This window comes from Littorina saxatilis, linkage group LG1, assembly GCF_037325665.1.
Source record: "Littorina saxatilis isolate snail1 linkage group LG1, US_GU_Lsax_2.0, whole genome shotgun sequence".
Lineage (NCBI taxonomy): Eukaryota > Metazoa > Mollusca > Gastropoda > Littorinimorpha > Littorinidae > Littorina > Littorina saxatilis.
Window position 1 is genome coordinate 52,867,048 of NC_090245.1, and position 13,894 is coordinate 52,880,941.

Here is a 13,894-nt window from a genome sequence, read left to right on the forward strand (position 1 = left end):
CAGAAGGGACATGAAAAACCAACAACATAACCTCAAATGACTAGCGGGGAGTGGCCAGTCGTGAACTATAAGTTAATATTTTGCCATATTCCTCTGCCTTCGCTGAAAATGATTAGGCCAAAAAAAAAAATAGGTCTGTTTACGGTAACCCGACCGACCCTAGTTTTTTCGCGCGACCCTAGACTTTTTTTTGGCATTTGGAAAAAAATAAAATAAAAATCTTGTTTTTTTGGCAAAATAACGTAAAAATATGTTTTTTTGCAAAAAAAACCAAAAAAAAGAAAAAAAAAATCCCGACCTACCGACCCTATTTTTTTGGTCTATGTTACCGTAAACAGACCTATTTTTTTTTTTGGCCTTAACAAACAAGCACACTTCCTAACAAATTAAGAAACATGCAAACAAACAAACACACTTTCTAACAAATAATGGAAGAAACAAAGAAAAACACACACAAAGTAAACTAACAAAAAAAAGCAACAACCAAAACACAAGCAAACTAACATACACAGACAAACTGACGAAATGACAAATATGTGAATTGTTCTTCAGTACTGGTGACAGAAAGGGGGAAAAGTGGTCAAAATTCAAATCTCTAGTTTTGTTTTTGAAATATGTGACCCTCCACCACGGGATGAGTCGCATGTCACCTTTGCATGTGATTTTCATATTTGTACATTTTCCTAAAGATTTGTTATGCTCTATGCAGTGGTGAAAACCGTTTTAGAAAAGAGCGAAAACTGTTTGAGTTATAAGCCTGTGACTAAGGTGACCCTCACACTGTTACAAGACACTCCCCGGACTTATATTAAGCCTAGCGCAGAACCGCGCGAGGTGACATGCGACTCATTTCGTGGTGGAGGGTCACATATAGCTTTTCATAAAGCAGAAACACTGTCGTATCTGATTAACAAAAGAAAAAATTCACTGGTTCACATGGTTCTTACATAATATTACTTTTAAAGCTGGTTTTTGTGTGTCTGTGTGTGTGTTTGTAAGATAACGACAGGCTCCGAAACGGCTGCACCGACTGAGACGGGAATTGCAGAGAATGTTCTTTTCCACTCGAGTCGTGTCATAGTGTACTTTTGGAATAGCAAATTTGAAAGGATTCTGTAAAAGAAACGGGGGAAAACATTTGACATCCTATGAGCTATCGAGGATCCTGGACGTCAAGGCTCTCGAAACTTGGTCTTGGTAACAAAGACAATTCTGTAACGTCACGCTCTCTCTCTCTCTCTCTCTCTCTCTCTCTCGGATTATAAGTGGTGTGATACGAACGCGCGCAGCGTTCTCCGCTCTGTTCGGAATGAAAAGGTCATGTAACACGACCGTTAGCAGCGAACATAATTATGTATGTGTGTGTGTGTGTGTGTGTGTGTGTGTGTGTGTGTGTGTGTGTGTGCTTGCGTGCATGCGTGCATGCGTTGGTGTAAGTGCGTACGCGCGCGTGTGTGTGTGTGCACGTGTGCTCGCTCTCTCTCTCTCTCTCTTTCTCTCTTTTTTTCTCTCTCTCTTGCTGCAAGCGAAAGACGTGTACGTACAAATATCTCTCGCACTTGTGTCTTCTTACCAAAACCTATCGATATGTTTGTTTACGTTATATTGGTAATTACTAACCGTTAACTATTTTTCAAAAATCTGAAATGACTTTTAAGAATCAAAGAAAGATTCGCTAAAACGGTTGACTTCAGAAAATAAGCAATATTTTTCTGAACCATGAAATAAAAATCGAAAAGTCCGTTTGATCTTTTATTTTGGTAGATTGATGACAACAGCCGGAACTGAAAGTACCAGAACCAAAAATTAAGGGCATTAATCAGGTGAACTAAGAAGATTGTCGTTCCTGGCGCGCACTTCACATGTCCGTCAAACAGTGTCCGAGTGAGAGAATTTTTTTTTTTTTTTCGCAGTTCGACAGTATATGAGGCCCTTCTTCATATCAAAGTGTAAAGGTTGCTGAACGATGTTTTTCCTTTTTGCTTGTTTAGTTACACTTTAACAAGTCGTAAAATACGAACGCGCCGCAGCGCGTGTAAACATACACGAGTGTGTGTGTATGTGTGTGCGTGTGTGTGTGTGTGTGTGTGTGTGTGCGTGTGTAAGTGCCCGAACCTATTAGAGGGATTCCTGGGCATATGCCCCCCCCCCCCTCCTCCCGGAAAATGTTGATAAAACAAGGAAAATGGAGCAATCTAGTGCAATCTAAGACCACAAAAAAAAAAACACGCCCGGAAACCCCGGGAACCCCCCCCCCCCACCCACCCCCGATCCGCCCCTGTGCTTCAAGTTGTGTCTCTTCCTTCCCTATAGTTTTGGATTTTTCTCAAATGGTTAAACGGGGAGATCAAAGAGGTTATAAGCTGAAAAAGAGGTCCGACTCTTGATTTGTTGCTCTGTGCTCTGAACTTTTTTCCATTTTGTTATTCTAAAATGTCCTGCAGTGATCAGTGCAGCGTTACAAAAAAAAGATTGGTGTCTTCAACCACTGCCTGTGGTGTCAGATCAAGACTACAGTTATAATTCACAAAACTCATGCACACGATTATGTTTTTGTACAATCGAACCTGCCTAAAGAGACCACCAAAGATAAGCGGTCTCTTTAGAGCGATGGTCTCTTTAGACAGGTGATTAATATAGTCGTAAAAATCGTCGGGGATCCTTTGGGGTGGTCTTTAATGGGCATGTGGTCTTTATAGACAGGTGGTCTCAAGGGAAGGTTCGACTGTACAATCTGTTTTGGACGAACGTATTCGTCTTTGCACAATGATCTAAAGAGGACTCTGCACGTGACAATGACAGTGACGAGTGGACGGTGCCTCCACATCATTATTAGGGCTTATCATCCCCCCCCCCCCCCCCCCGACACAAACTCACAAACCATCACACCACCCCGACTCCTGGCATCCCTCCTCAGTCAGTCGCGACTGGCACCGTTTGTTAAAATTGTGTTCAAATCAAACCAGTATTGAGGAATGTGTACTTTTATGTGCCTATGTGTTCTGAGAGTGTTGTTTTTTTATGTGATGTTATACACGAGCCAAAAGAATTTTGTTTGTTTGTTCCACTCAGACAATAAAGTTGAATTGAATTGAATTGAATTGAATTGAATTGAATTGAATTGAAATCTTTTTGTTCTCGCACTGGTTTAGAGTGACTCACCGAGTGACTGGCTGAACTTTATTTCATGTAAATGAAAGGTTAAAGGCAATATGATTTTTGTTTAATTAAGAGAGAGAAGAACATTGAGATATATTGTTGTGTTTTTTATTTCAGTTTCGACGGTGTGTTTTTGTTAATTGCTAGTTTTAGCCTCTGTCCGCCTTTCTTTCTTTCTTTATTTGGTGTTTAACGTCGTTTTCAACCACGAAGGTTATATCGCGACGGCTCTGTCCGCCTGATAACATTATCCATAGGTTGCATCATAATATCTTTACTTGTAACACATGTATGTATACATCAAGGGCATGCATGTACTGATGTAGATCTTGATATCAAGATTTTGTCGGTTGATCCGAACTGTCATAAATATCACAGCTATGATAGAAAATAGTAGTCCATTACATGTGTGACAGGGAGACTACCGTCGCCCTTCACAGCAGACTCTGCAGAGTTGTTCGCCTTAGAAGTTGCGAGCTATTTATAGCTCGCAAGGCAACACCTGTGGATTGTAGAGTTTTGTTTGTGATGGGGTCTGGCGGCTTTGGTCTCTCTGGATGTTCATGGATTCCTTTGCGAATGCATAACAGTTTTTATTGGCCTTAGAAATAAGCTCTAACATTCTCAATCCTGTTTGATTGGACTTCGCCTCCAAAGGTGATTGTGGTGTTTCGGCACTCGGTTACACATGTATTGCCCTTTCATTTTCTTACGTACAAATAATATTATGGTTTAAACACAATTTTATTCAAAATAAAATTGTGTTTAACACAATTTTATTCAAAATAATATTGTGTTTAAACCATAATATTATATAGATGGTATACCGATCGAGCGTGAGAAAACTTATTTGGTCCATCTTTTGTTGATGACTGCTAAAGGTATCCCCTCCACCATACTTCCCTCTTACTTGGTCGAAACTCAGCAGTTTTGAGCAAATTATTGCAGGTGTTTCTAAATTACAAGCACAGCGAATGTCCCTTAAAAGTTTTAAGGTCCAAATCGTCAGAAAACGTTCCAAAATGGCGCGTTCGGTATACTATCTTTAACAATTAGTGCTTGGTGTTTCTTCAACTTTTCTTCAGACTTTGTTTACCACGACCGCTCTGACGTCCGTTGCTGTTTAAATGTTAGCACCTCCTTATGTCGATTTCCTTTCCCAGCTGAAGGGACATTAAAACCCAAAAACCAACCAACCTTTCCCTTTTTATTTTTGTATGTATTCAGTATTATTTATGTATTTAATTATTGGCTAATTCAACAAAGCTTGCCGTTGCAGAGCAAGAAATTCATTCTCCAGGCACTTTTACTTCTTTGTCGTGATTATCAGTCTCCTCCTTCCTTTTGGGTGTTTTCTCTTCGACCTGTGTGTCCATGCATTCTAATGTTCTCTTTCGACTCTTCGCTGTTTCTGCCCTCCTTTTTCTTTCTACGGGGGTTGAAACATGTCTGGGGATTGAAGAGTTTATTAGCGACAATATATTTTAGGAGCTTTCGTCTTTGTTAATCTTCAAACTGCCTTACAATAACTCTTTCGCAACGATGTATTGTGCCAGTTTCTTCGTTCCTTTGGGATTCTGAGACTGCCAAAGAGAAGGAAGAAGAAAAAAATCCAAAGAAAAAAAAGGTGTGTGCTGTATCGGCCATTGACCCACATTTGCTGTGCGATTAGGAAAAAGAAGCTCCTTGAAGACCACTGCAATGCTGGCGCTGTAATTACTCTTTGAAAATCAATGAACTGCGAGAGAAAGAGATAGAGAGAAAGAGAGAGAGAGAGAGAGAGAGAGAGAGAGAGAGAGAGAGAGAGAGAGAGAGAGAGAGAGAGAAAGAGAGAGAGAAAGAGAGAGAGAGATATTGAGAGACATACAGACAGGCAGACAGACAGAGAGAGAGAGAGAAAGAGAGAGAGAAAGAGAGAGAGAGATATTGAGAGACATACAGACAGGCAGACAGACAGAGACAGAGACAGGCAGAGACAGACAGACAGAGACAGACATGGAGATACATAAAGAGAGACACAGAGTGACAGACACATAGAGAAAGAGAGAAAAGGAGAGCGAGAGACAGAGAGAGAGAGATATTCAATTAACGTAATGCGCGTCCGTAACTGATTCCATGTCTTTTTTGGCAGTTGTTTGTCTTGTGAAATGTTAACGTTGAAGAGTAAAAACCGAAGGACTGGTCTCCATCATTCCAGCAAGAGACAATTTGGCGAGCATGTAATCATGATGCAAAGAATTGATGTTACCTAATGCAGAAAGGACTTGATTTCTTTCGTCGAAGACAACTTAACGAACCGTCCGTCCGTCCGTCTGTCCGTCCGTCTATCTGTCTGTCTGTCTGTCTGTGTCCAATGCGTCCGTAAGTTTTGGACATGATTTCTTCCGTCAAAGAAAACTTAACCAACCGCCTGTGTGTCTGTCTGTCCATCTGTCTACCTGTTTGTTACTCTGTCTGTCCGTGTCTGTGTTCAGTGCGTCCGTATTGGTGGCGTCTCTACTCAAGCTCATTCGTATTTATTTTCTTACACTTTCTTCATCGTAGTCTGTTGATTGCATTTTATTCTCCAGTAGTCTGCAAACAATAATTTGCCTGTAATTGATGCAAAACCTTCCCGACTGAAGCTGACTTTACCACCAGAGGACATCCTGACGTCGAAATGTGCTACAAATGACCGAACCATGTATGGTATCTTTACGTCCTTTTCTCAATAATTATATGCCTTGGGGTCATGCCTGAGTTCTACATGCCCTCTTCTGCCAGTGCAATCAGTAGTAAAGTACATGTGTGTATTGGTTTTATGTACGTCCGTATTTTTTCTGTGATATATTGTATGCTATGATTTTTTTTTTTTTTTTTTTTTTTTTGCAATGATGTTTTGCCATAGTCCGTTATATACACGTAGGTGTGCAAGAATATGTAAGCGCAGTGCTTTAAAGATGCCCATGTGGGAATGTGTAAGTGGGCGTAGTCGAATGTCCATGTGGGAATGTGTAAGTGGAGCATATAAGAATGCCCATGTGTGAATGTGTAAGTGGAGCGTATATGAATGTGTAAGTGGAGCGTGGTCGAATGTCCATGTGTGAATGGGTAAGTTGAGCGTATAAGAATGTCCATGTGTGCGATGTGTAAGTGAGACATGGATGTGTTCATGACTGAATGCGTAAGCACAATGCAAGGAATGGCCAGAAAGGTATGTGGGAGGTGTGTTTATAACCTGCCCCTGTTATATAGTGCTATATGTCTTATGTAAAAACAATGTCTTGTTTGTATTATTGTTATGTACCACGCCTGAATTTCTCTATGAGATAATAAAGTATTCTTATTCTTATTCTTATTCTTACTGCCCCCTGCCAGCCTGAAAGCCAATGTTGGCCAGTGGAAGTTCCTTGCAAGTAGACGATGTTCGGAAATAACTCTGTCGTGTTTGTGAAAGAGTGAACATCTTTGCTTTTTTTCGGACAACAAAATTCACACGTGCTCCTGTACATGTCCAGGTGTTTCCGACACACCCCTCGCTAGTGATTGGCCCCTCCAATGTTTGTCACAGTTAAAGCAAGGGTTTTCACTCTTTCACATACAGAAATTATTTTCGGAATTCTTCTATAGACACAATGTTTTCGGGGATATGTACCGGTATATGGTATTCTTCCTATTTTGGCCTGCTTGGAAATTATCAAAATCGGGTTCCTTGCGTTGAAGACATTTCTGCAGTTGCCAGAATTATAGGAGGTGGAGAATATCAATGATTTTGATAATCATGTTCTTCACCGTTTGTTCTCTATTTTGATGTGCTTTCTTTCACCTGCAAACCACAAGGAAAACAGTTGCGCTTTCCTCGATGTTGTATCCGTACACGACGATCTCACTCCAACCTAAAGGCACACTCCTTCTCGGGCTCAGATCTTGCTGGGCTTTTACATGGGATAAGAAAATCCTTCAGTTTGGACACATACCAAATATCAACATGCCGACTGTTTTCTCGGGTGATTGAGACATTTTAATAGATTACTTTCGTAAAACTTAATCTACTCTAAAACGTTAAACTTTCACAAGAAAAATCATGTAAAACTGAAGAGAAACAAAACAAGAACAACCATGAATCAGTTACGGACGCATTACGTATATGGAATCTCTCTCACTCTCTCACTCTTTCTCTCTCTCACTCTTTCTCTCTCTCTCTTTTTCTCTCTCTCTCTCTTTTTTTCTCTCTCTCTCTCTCTCTCTCTCTCACAACACACACACACACACACACACACACACACACACACACACACACACACACACACACCACACAAACAAGTCGCGTGAAGCAACACGTTTAGTCAATCTGTCGGCCTTAAACTAACAGGTTATGACTCAAAACCAGTAATCATCGAGACTACACTTCACGAAGTCTAATTGAGGAAGCTTGCTTCACGACGCTTATGCACTGAATTTTAATTACATTTTTAGTATTTAAATGAACAAACCCATGATTTAATGTTCAGCTTCCAAGCTGAATGCAATGCTATAGTCTTAATTGATTCAGTCAAAGATTGCTTGACTAAAAGTTCAATCAATTTGGTTGATAAATGAGGTCGCCATACAAAGGGCCGCTACAACTTTTCTTGAAAACCAGAAGTGACGTCATCAAGGACATATATCGGAAAAAACGAAAAAAACGGGTGAGGATAATTATCATCTAGGAGAACTTGAATGTAAAGGTTCATGATTATTTGTACAATACTTTTTTACACACACACACACACACACACACACACACACACACACACACACACACACACACACAAACGCGCACGCACGCAAACACACTGCTCAAGAAGAAGTCAATTTCGTGCAACGATCGATAAAGAAAAGGAGGGCCACAAAGTTGTGTCTCTCGCTCTCTCAAATGCGCATCAGAGCGAACCTGCTTATGGCTGAGTCAGTTAGAAGTGCACTTTCGTTTGCCATTGTCGTCGTAACCTTGCATTTCAGGCTTGTTTCCTGTCTCGAGAGGGGGTAATCCTGCTTGTCACCGATTCTGGCGAAAACAAAAATGTGATACTTTTTTTCGGTTATTGTTCGTGAATTGACAATATTCTTTCTTTTCCTATTCGTCCTTTTTTTCTGCAATGCCTTTGAGAATCATATTTGTAACTCAGTTAGTATGTGGAGGGGGGAGTCTTCGCGCGATTTTGTCGTGTGTGTGTGTGTGTGTGTGTGTGTGTGTGTGTGTGTGTGTGTGTGTGTGTGTGTGTGTGTGTGTGTGTGCGTTTCGTGAGTGTATGCGTGTGTGTGGGTGGATGTGTGTGTGTCTGTCTGTCTGTCTGTGTGTGTGTGTCTGTCTGTGTGTGTGTCTGTCTGTCTGTCTGTCTGTCTGTGTTAACTTTCAAGCACTAAGCTAGATCATTACTTTTCAAGACTAAAGCGAATGTTTTAATTTAGCATGAAGACAATAATTATATAAAAAAAATCTTCTTTAAGATAATGTTACGGATACAATAAACGGAGAGTAACTTGGAGACAGGAAAGAAACATCATTTGACAAAGTTTGGTGCTGGTATCTTTTTCATCTCTGGATAAAGAAAAACCTGTACAGGGTACTTCAAAATGTCAAAACGTTTACAAGCTCTTTTATTTTGTTCCTTTTCTACATTTTCGTATTGTATATAGTACTACAGTTAAAAAACAAACACAAAAAAAACACATTTTTTAATTGCTTTCGAGTAAAAAAGAAAATAAGGCGTGTTTTGCATTGTGGCTGACAGGCAAGAATGACTTTTTTGTGCTCATAACTTTGTTTTAACTGACACACAAGTGTATCGAAACATATTAACCTTCTGTGTCCAGCAGTCCCCCTCGACAGTCGTATTCTACTACATCACTCACGCTTTCATTTCATTTCATCTCATTTCATTTACTTTCATTTACATGTCCTTTACTTTATTATTCCAGTTCTTGGAAATTCGGGTCGCTTTTTCCTAGTGGAAAGCTAGCAGCAACAGAGTCTTGCTACCTAGGCGTGTGCGTGTTTAGGTGTAATCAGCGATCTGCATCTGGCAGAATGGGCGAGGTCTTTTACGTGCGAACGCCGTGAGCAGGGGTGGGACATGGATACCGTCGTTGAGCCTGCACATAAAATTGACCCGGGACCTCACCGGCCCGGATTCGAACCCGTGACACGCACAACTCAAGTCCAGTACTCTACCAACTGAGCTACCGGGCACCTAAAAGATAAAAACACTTTTTTTCATCATTGCACGTTTTTACCTCGGATAGGAGCATCCTTCCACTTAGACATGCACATACCAAAAATCTATAATTTTGCTGCTTTCTGCCCGGAAGCTCAGTTGGTAGAGCACTGGACTTGTGATCGGAAGGTCGCAGGTTCGAATTCGGGCCGGGACGGACACGGGTCAACTTTATGTGCAGACCCAGAGACGGAAGCCATGTCCCACCCCCGTGTCATCACAATGGCACGTAAAAGACCTTGGTCATTCTGCCATAAGTGCAGGTGGCTGAATACACCTAAACACGCAGACACCTGGGTAGCGCGACTCCGTTGCTGCTAGCTTTCCACTGGGAGGAAGCGACCCGAATTCCCCAGCGATGGGAAAATAAAGTAATGAAAATGAAAAATGAAATGAAATGAAATGAAATGAAATGAAAGAGTGGTACCGTAAAGTACCTTGTAAACGCACATCCCCCTTATGCATAAATTTCGCCCTAAAGGATGGGCGTTTACTAGGTACTACAACCTGTGCATGATTAGTTTCTCGTTAGAATGGCGATATTCCGTCACGTAGGACACAAAATGTTAATGCGATGTGTCTCTACACACAAGAATATCATACTTACTGGTGTGTTTTCGTGTGTGCAAGTTTGTAGTCACAATGAAAACAATTTTTCATAACTCAAATGAGCATTTAAAACGACTTTCAGCAATTCAAGTGAATGAACACAATCACAAACAAATTTGTTTCTATTGCCTGGGGGTGGTGAGTGGAGTGGAGTGAGGCCGCTTGAACTGACCGAAGCCACCCAGCAAATGAACGGGAAAGATATGTTGTAAGGACAAACCCTTGCCTTTTGCAGCATAATTAAAACATACCCGTCTATTTATCCGAGCTCTGTAAGTCCCTTGGGAGAAAAATTGAAAGGGTTGAAGTCATTAACAACTGCATTCTCTTGTGTCTCTAAAGAGTTGTCTGTTCTGTCACTGCCAACGTCATTGCTGTGTTAGGCGTGTAAGCCGAAATGATTCATTTCAAATGGTCATCTTGGGACCTCTCTAAACCACCGGAGATGATGCACCTCAGAAAAGGCTTACGCTGGTTTCGGTACTTACTTACTTACTTAGGCCATTATGAACCCCCGGGGGAGCATAGGCCATCGACAATTCTCCATCCGACACGGTCCTGGGCTGCCCTTTCGATCTGGCTCCAGGTCTTCCCCTGCCTGTTGATCTCTGCTTCAGTGTCTCGTCTCCAGCTGTTGCGCGGCCGGCCTCTCTTCCTTTTCCCTTGTGGATTCCACTTCAGGGCTTGCCTCGTGATACTGGATGCTGGCTTTCTCAGGGTGTGCCCTATCCAGCCCCATTTCCTCCGGAGAATTTGCTGCGCCGCTGGTTTCGGTGCTCACTTTCAACCGTGGTCGGCAGTCTTGAAAGCCCTGCTTGACCTGTTCGCATTGGCGATGCGGACGTCCACGGGTTGAAGAACAAAGACGAAACGACCTGCTCATCTAAGGCATTTATAAGCTCGTCTGTCTTGTGTGCATTATGTAGCTATCCAGGACCAAAATATAGAGGATCTGTTGTGTCCAGAAAAAAATGTTTCCTCCATGGTCATCCAACTGTTACTCGCTGAACTCCCCATTTCCCATGACTCCAATTATCCAAAGTTGGGGGGCTGGCGTTTCTCGGTACTATACCCTGTGCGCATGCAGTTTTTGACCAAAAGTATGGGCTGGTCGTTTACTCGATACCGTGCGCTTACAAGGTACTTTACGGTAATTAATTGCCGATTTAGTTTCGTTACTGACACCTTCGTCACCTATATCAATATGCGATACTGATTCTGCAAGAAAAATACAAATCTGCTCAGGCAGAACACGATTTTTTGAATGTTGGTGCTCTCTACATGTATCTGTCTTTAAACAGTATTTCATAAAGTGTTCGAATCAAAAGTCGGAAATAAAGATACTCATATATATATTTGTCATCATTTTCACGAGTTTTCATTCACAAACACCTGGGAAATAAATCTCATGTTCCCCAGGCAATAAATCCCCGGTTACCATAGTTACAGGAAGCAGGTTATACATGGATAATCAAAAGCAAACCCAATAGAAACGCTCGGGGATTCTTCGGCTCTTTTCATTGGCGTTTCCCCAGACCTAGACAGACGACATTGCTTTGCAAAGTTCCAAAAATCGTACTGGCAAACTGGCACAAGTAAACAAAAAACAAAACTACTGCATGAAATGTCATAAATTCATCACAAACAAATGAAACCTAGCGATATGTTTTGTCTTCTTACAAAGTCATGGAGTGGGTGTATCTGTGTTTCGATACACAGACGTTCGGGGAAACACGAACGTCAAGTTCAAGTCAAACCAATTGACCCTTGACACACACATTTTGAACCGTGCACAAGACGTTGTATCGCTAAACGAAGTGCAAATAAGAAATAATAATAAAAGCAAAGAACAGAGCAACAAGATATGCAAACATCTAACAAAGCCGAGCAAGCAGAATGACAGGTCAAATGAAAAACAAAGAGGCAATGAGTCGGAAACAAGATCGCGATTCTTTCTTCGCTGCACGACGCAAATCTTCTGTGGCCTTTGACCCAACGTGCCTTGCTTGCACGATGCAAATCTTCTATGACCTTTGACCCAACGTGTAGCTTCCACATTCAATCACTAAGCTTAATATTTACAACTGAAAACCGAGGGGGTGGAATATTGAGAGGAACCTACAGAACTGTGCATCCTCAAACCTGACATACTTATCCCAACATTTTATGAACTCAAAACACAGAAAGTTGCTTTCACACGCCAGCTTTGATTGCAACAACGTGCTGGGGCACCAAACAATGTATTATCAAAACGGAATAGGGTGTTGCAGGTAGCTCTGTTTCCTCCTTGGGGATGAAGCTACCTGGGGAAGGGATTGTGTTGGAGGTGCGGGTAGAGGGGTAGCCCTTCCGGTGCTCCCCCTTGGACCTCCCTAGTCTAGGACCCTGGGTCTTCGCGAGGTGGCCATTGTGGCGTAATCCCTCCGGACTAGCATAACGTTTCCCTATCCCAAGACCGACCGTGCGTGGTCTATGACCACATCCTCTACGAGGTGACCCTATCAACTAGGCAGCGCAAGCCCCTAGGCGAAACACGGCGGGTCTAGAGGAGAGAACCTCGATAAAAAATTTGAGCTGCCATGAAGACGGAGCATGTTGGCTGAGGACAGCGGGCAGACCTTCTGTGCCGACACCCATCTACAGGAGAAAACCTGGCATGCACGCATCAAACCCAACATGGCCTGGCCAAAACGGAACTTGTGTTGCATAGCATGGCTCCCTGTGTTGATTTGGCACTTATTTTCTCACTACCAAAATGATGACAAAAACGATGTTTGGTGGTTTGTTGTCAGACCAGTTTTTGTTGTTGTCGGTCCTCGGGGGGCATATCGACTTTTGTTTCATGTTTATTGACCGCGGCCTTCGGCCTTGGTCAATAAATATGAAACAAAAGACGATATGCTCCCCCTGTCATCTTATAATTTCCTCAAGCACCCATGATCCTTCAGCCTATTTGGCTATGCAGGACCGGTGCAAGTTTGTTTCCTTTCCCATCCCACGACCCTGCAGGGCTCCCCAAACTGTGCGTCCCATTCGCACTAGAAGCCGAAAACACGTGCTACAAAATTCATGGTGGGGGTCCCGGATCCCATGACGCACTAAAACTAAAAAGAGCGGATCTCGGGACGCGCTACATGTCCGTTATCATGCATACCATCCGTACTGTTTAAAAAAAAAATCTGCCAGATCTGTACTGTTGCATATGTATGGAGTTAATCTAACCCGTATGATCGTGGTTTTTTTTTTTAAAGGCTTAGTGAGTTTTCAAACAGTCGGCATAACTTTGACACCAGCGCCCCAGGGGTTATGTGTCGGCGAGGAATGTGTTTCCAAAGGCCAGGATATCTTCTTCTTCTTCTTCTGCGTTCATGGGCTGAAACTCCCACGTTCACTCGTGTTTTTTGCACGAGTGGATGTTTACGTGCATGACCGTTTTTACCCCGCCATTTAGGCAGCCATACGCCGCTTTCGGAGGAAGCATGCTGGGTATTTTCGTGTTTCTATAACCCACCGAACTCTGACATGGATTACAGGATCTTTTCCGTGCGTACTTGGTTTTGTGCTTGCGTGTACACACGAAGGGGGATAAGGCACTGGCAGGTCTGCACATAAGTTGACCTGAGAGATCGGAAAAATCTCCACCTTTAACCCACCAGGCGGGAGCGGCCGGTATTCGAACCCACGACCTCCCTCTTGGGAGGCCGGCGTCTTACCACTAGGCCACTGCGCCCGTCTAGCCAGGATATCAACCTCCTTGTCTTCTGACGATCTAAAGTTCTACTGAGGGGTCCTAGGACCCCCGTAAAAAATATAAAGTTATGTCTTCCCTCTAGGTTGAGCACTCGTTGGGGGCCCAGTGACCGTGGGTGGAATATGTCTTTTGTTGGACA